The sequence below is a fragment of the Stegostoma tigrinum genome, chromosome 11 (genome assembly GCF_030684315.1).
Source record: "Stegostoma tigrinum isolate sSteTig4 chromosome 11, sSteTig4.hap1, whole genome shotgun sequence".
NCBI lineage: Eukaryota > Metazoa > Chordata > Chondrichthyes > Orectolobiformes > Stegostomatidae > Stegostoma > Stegostoma tigrinum.
In genome coordinates, this window is record NC_081364.1 from 72,447,588 (window position 1) to 72,453,490 (window position 5,903).

The 5,903-nt window shown below is 48.0% G+C and overlaps 1 non-coding gene across 1 annotated transcript; it reads right to left on the reverse strand.

The window, feature by feature from the left end:
• Positions 1 to 4,271: 4,271 nt before the first annotated feature.
• Positions 4,272 to 4,353, reverse strand: trnas-cga (transfer RNA serine (anticodon CGA)). The gene has a single exon. It is a non-coding gene; the product is annotated as a tRNA-Ser (tRNA).
• Between the last annotated feature and the right edge of the window lie 1,550 nt (positions 4,354 to 5,903).

The following is a 5,903-nucleotide window of genomic DNA, read 5'->3' on the forward strand; positions in this document are numbered from 1 at the left end:
CATAGCGTCTGCACGGTCTCACTAAAATACCATGCCTGGGGCATTCTTGCCTGCACTGTGTGAGTTCGATAATGTTGGCCCTACCACATAAGTATCTCCCTTTATGTGGTGGGTGTTGGCCAGATATCTGATGGTTGTATCCATGTCAATGATCTGACATTTTTCAGAGGCACCAGTGACAGGGTTGTGTGGTGTTGTGTTCGATGTTGTCCTGAAGGTTGGGTAGCTCGCTGCGAACAACAGTCTGATTAAGGTTTGGCGTTTGTTTGACGGTTAGAAGTGGAGGTGTATGGATCATCTTGGCAAGATGCTGGTCATCATCAATGACATGTTGAAGGCTGTGGAGAACATGGTGCAGTCTCTCCGCTCTGGGGAAGTAATTAATGACAAAGCGTACTCTTATAGGTTTCATCCTCTGTCTGACTTCTGAGGAGGCCATTGTGATTTTTCGCTGTGGCACGTAGGAACTGGTGAAATGTTACCAGCTGAATAGCAAGGGAAGGGATGAATGATAATCCGAGCAGAGGAGGAAGAGAGATAATCTCAAGAAAATAAAAAGAAGATGGTGCTGTAGAGAAACAAAATGACTTTGTTATTCCTGCAAAACATTGAAACCAGCCAGACCTGCAGAGCTTTTCCAGCAACTTCTGTTTTTGTTATACACTGAGGAGTGGGGGAGAGGGGAGGGTGGCGAGGACATGAGTGTGATGTGTACATTTATGAGGAAATAGACAGAATAAACAAGAATAAATCTCTCTTCTTGGTGGTGGAATCAGTATCAGCTGGGGGGGGCAAGGATTAATGGTAAGGGACAGGCAGTTTAGATGAGATGTGAGGATTTTTTTTCACTCAGATGGTGGGAATCTGAAATTCACTGCCTGGAAATATGGGAGAGGTGAAAACCGTCATAACTTTCCACTGCTGTTTAGATGTATAAAATAAACACTGAAAGAACTGCGGATGTTGTATATCAGAAACAAAACAGAAATTGTTGACAAAGTTCTGCAGGTCAGGCAGCATCTGAAGAGAAATCAGAGTTAACTTTTCGTGTCGAGTTTCCCTTCCTTAGATCTATTCTCTCCGCAGATGGTGCCAGGCGTGCAGACTTTTATCAGTAATTTCTGTTTAAATGTGATGCCATTTCGGACACGTCTCTGGGAAAAGTGCTGGAAATGACACTTGAACAGTTTCTTGACTGGTAATGATTTGATGGGCCAAAGGGCCTTTTTCTCTGCTGTGGACTCCGAAACTGGGTGATTGATTCAGGTCAGTGAGCAAGGGCACGGGAAGGGGGAGGGGGACAGTGAACAAAGGGAATGAGCGGGTGAAGGGTTGGAGAATTTCACTGACAAATGTTATCATGTTGCGAAACCTAGGTGAGTAGTGATGGAGAAGTAGAGACAAAAGAAGTGTCTGATATAACAAAGTGTGGAGCTGGGTGAACACAGCAGGTCAGGTGGCATCAGAGGAACAGGAAAAATGACGTTTCAGGTCTGGGCCCTTCTTCAGAAATGGGTAGGGGAAGGGGTCTCTGAAATAAATGGCAGGACAGTGATAGCAGGTAGATAGTGGAGTGGATAGGGTGGGAAAGAAGATGGACAGGTCAATGAGGCGGGTATGAAGCTTGAAGAGGTGAGTGTAGGAAGGGAGTGGGGATGTGGATTGGTCAGTGAGGAAGGAGGGGTGGATAGGTGGGAGAGAAGATTGACAAGTCAAGGAGGCAGGGATGAGCGGGCGCTGATCTTGGGATGAGGTCAGGCTGGGGAGATTTTGAGGCTTGTGAAGTCCACGTTAATACCACTGGACTGCAGGGTTTCCGAGCACAATATTAGGTGTTGTTCCTCCAACATTTGGGTGGCATCGTTGTGACGCTGGAGGAGGCCCAGGATGGTCACGTCATCAAGGGAGCGGGAGGACGAGTTGAAGTGGTTTACGACTGGGTGGTGTTGTTTGTCACAAACTGAGTGTAGGTGCTCTCTGTGATCTCTGAGCCTGCGCTTGGTCTCCCCGATGTAGAGGAAGCCACATTGGGAACAGTGGGTGCAAAAGACCTCATCAGCAGATGTACAGGTGAACATCTGTTTAGTGTGGAAGGTTTTCTTGGGGCCTGGGATGGAAGTGAGGAGGGAGGTGTAGGGGCAGGTGTAGCACTTCCTGCGGTTGCAGGGAAAGGTGCCAGGGCTGGTGGGGCTCGTGGGAAGTGTGGAGTGGAAGAGGGAGCCAAGGAGACCGTGGTCCCTCCAGAAAGCAGATAAGAGTGAGGAGGGAAATACATCCTTGGTAGCAGGGTCAGATTGGTGGAGAATGATCTGTTGGATCCGGAGATTGATGGGGTGATACTTGAGGACAAGGGGAATTCTGAATTTGTTTTTATTGTGGGGAGGGGGTGTAAGGGCTGAGGTGTGGGAAACGCAAGAGATGGGGTCAAGGGTATTTTCAACCACTGTTGAGGGGTTGTTGTTTGTGTGTGTGTGTGTGTGTGTGTGTGTGTGTGTGTGTGTGTGCGCGCGCGCGCGTGTGTGCAGCCATTGCCGTCCTTGAAAAACACGGACACCTCAGATGTCTGGGAGTAGAACACCTCATCTTGGGAGCAGAGAGGTCTAGGAAGGACAGACAGGTATCAGAAATGGTCCAGGTGAACGTCAAGTTGGGGGTGGAAGGTGTTGGTAAGGTAGATGAAATGTTCGCGCTCCTTGTGGGAGAATGGAGCGGCACTAATACAGTCATTGATGTAACGCAGGAAGAGGTGGGAGGATAAGGCCAGTTTAACTGTGGAAAAGGGACTGTTCCACTTTTCCCACAAAGAGGCAGGCACAGCTTGTGTCACTGTGGCCACCCCTTTCATCTGTAGGAAGTGGGAGGAGTTGATGGAGAAGTTGTTCAGATTAAGGAGGAGTTCGGTTTGGTGGATATCGGTGAAGAGGGACTGGTCTGGCTTGCGGGACAGGACGAAGCAGAAGGCTTTTTAGGATAATGCAATTATACAGGTATTGGACATCCATGAAGAAGATGAGGTGTTGACGGCCAAGGATTCGAATGTTTTGGAGGAGGTGGAGGGATTGGGTGGTGTCCCGGATGTAGGTGGGACCAGGGGGGAGGAAAGAGAGTCGAGATAAGTAGAGATAAGTTCGGTGGGGCAGGAGCAGGGACGATGGGTCGATCAGGGCAGTCGGGTATATGGATTTTGGGAAGGGGATAGAAGCAGCCCGTGTGGGGTTGGGGAATGATGAGGTATGAGGCTGTTGGTGATGAGGTTATGGGTGGTCTGGGAGATGCTGTTTTGGTTATCGGGGGTGGGGTTATGATCGGGGGACGGCAGGAGGAGGTGTCAAAAGCTGACACATGGCTTATATATAAGTTATCCTTGCAGGAGAAAAATACATAGAATACTTGTACACACAGCAACAAATGTCCCCGAGAATATCAGAGTCAATGTGTGAGCCTCTTCAAGAAGGGCAAGGTGCCTCACTGTCTTTGTTCAGTTGGACAGATTCACGCTTCATTCTCCCCTCCCTTCTAAAGGTTCATAATGCTGAGTCTGGGTTTTTGTGTGTTTTTTCATTCCCAGCAGCTGCAGTGATTCGGTCGATGGGGTTCAGAAATTGGCACATACCCATGAGCAGCTTGTGGACTATTTCAGCTTCCCCTCCCCTTTGCTGTTCTCGGTGAGACCTTCAAAGGATTTTCGTTGCCTGCAGATCAAGAACTCAAAGCTTGTTTCACTTTCAATGCCATGAGAAAGTTTAGTCTGGAGTTCCAGCAAATGGCTCACGGCGTCACCATGGTTGTCCCTGCAAGTTTATATCCGAAAACACGTTAACTTTTATGAAGATAACAAAGTGTGAAGCTGGATGAACACAGCAGGCCAAGCAGCATTTCAGGAGCACAAAAGCTGATGTTTCGGGCCTAGACCCTTCATCAGAGAGGGGGCTGGGGAGAGGATTCTGAAATAAATAGGGAGAGAGGGGGAAGCGGACCCCCTCTCCACCCCACTCTCTGATGAAGGGTCTAGGCCCGAAACGTCAGCTTTTGTGTTCCTGAGATGCTGCTTGGCCTGCTGTGTTCATTCAGCTTCACACTTTATCTTGGATTCTCCAGCATCTGCAGTTCCCATTATCTCTGATCACAACTTTTATGAAGGTTTGGTTTGTTTGAACATGACCGGCAGAGAGTTGCCTTTTCCTACCATTGGCAATCTCAGTAAAAAGTCTCGCTGGCCCTGCTTTGACTCCTGTCATAAACAGCCTTTGCGTTTGTACTCAGCTTTCACCCATAGTCAGCAGGATTCAAACCTGTGCAGGAGTAACCCAATGGATTTCGAATCCATCGCCATAACCACTCGGCCATGACTACTGGGAGAAATGCCCTGCTGTTTGTCTTTTCAGGTCACATTCCATGGTCAGTCACGCTGTGGATGAATTATTGCTGGGTTTGTTTGAATCCAATCACTTCGCAGATTTCAAAAGTGTTTAATGTAATACATTGTGATGCTGGTTGTTTAATTCCAATAGATAAAATAAACGTTCATTTGCAAATGAAAATATAAATTGCAGGAAAATGTAACCCCAGCAGATCTGGGAGCATCTGTGGGCAGAGAATTTGAGTCAACATTTCAGAACTTCTTCAGAACTCTGTTCTCTTCTTTCTGTCGTGCATTTTAGGTTTTTGATTCTGATTCCAAGCATTCCCAGCTCTTTATTGTAGCTATTAAAGCAACATGGAAATAACTTTATGGTCACTCACCAGACAAGATTTCCGTTTGGTGAACATTTTCCTGACTGCATTAAAACCCGTAACTGTATACTCAAAAGGGAACTGGTAGAGGGAGAACAGCACTTGTTCCTTTCTCAGTGACCTCAAACCACCAACTTCACATGTCACAGTCGAAAGCACCAGCCAATTGCACCACAGAAAATGGCGAGCTCTTGCAGCAGCCCTTAAAGCGGGCTTGTAGTGAATTCAAACTTCGAACTGCCTCACTTGGAATGACAATTGTCTTGTATCAGCTGTACTTTTCCAAAATAAAACCTGGGACACTCATTGAGGAGACCTGGTATCAGATTGATCCTACCCTCTGCAGACCCATCCACATCACTGGGAACCAGATCTTCTACAACCGGGCCCGTCTCCCTTCGACCCTTTCAGTGTCTTGTCTAGTTCTCAGTTTTCTTATTGTCCCTGAGCTGAGATGAGATTTGAATTCCTGATGTGCAGGAACGAGAATTCTTTCCATGTCTCAGCTCAGTTCATGTCCCAATAACACCCGGCCTCTTAAAGAAGTGGCAGGTGTCTGGACTATTTGTGCTCAATCAGAAAGTTCATCTTCATTCTCCTGTGGTTCCAGTTCCCAGAACGTTCTGGCATGTGGTTAGGGGAGGGGAGATTTTGAAGCTTGTGAAATCCACATTGATACCCTTGGGCTGTAGAATTCCCAAGCGAAATATGAGATGCTGTTCCTGCATCTTTCGGGTGGCGTCATTGTGGCACTGCATGAGGCCCAGGACGGACATGTCGCCAAAACCACCCCAGCTAGTCCCCGCCTCCCTAACCATTCCTCCCACCTCAAGCCCCAGCCCCATCCCCCACCCACTAACCTCATCCCGCCTCACTGACCTGTCCATCCTCCCTGGACTGACCTATTCCCCCCTTAACTCCACACCTACATTCACCTTCACTGGCTCTCACCCTGACTCTTTGACCTGTCAGTCTCCTCTCACCCTATCGTCTCTTTTCTCCATCTTCTATCCGCTTCCCCCGTGTCCCTATTTATTTCAGAATCCCCTTCCCCTCCCCCATTTGTGAAGAAGGGTCCCGACGTGAAACATCGAGCTTTCCTGTTCCTCTGATGCTGCTTGGCCCGTTGTGTTCTGTCAAGGCGGGGTATGTTCAAGGCTGAGATAGAC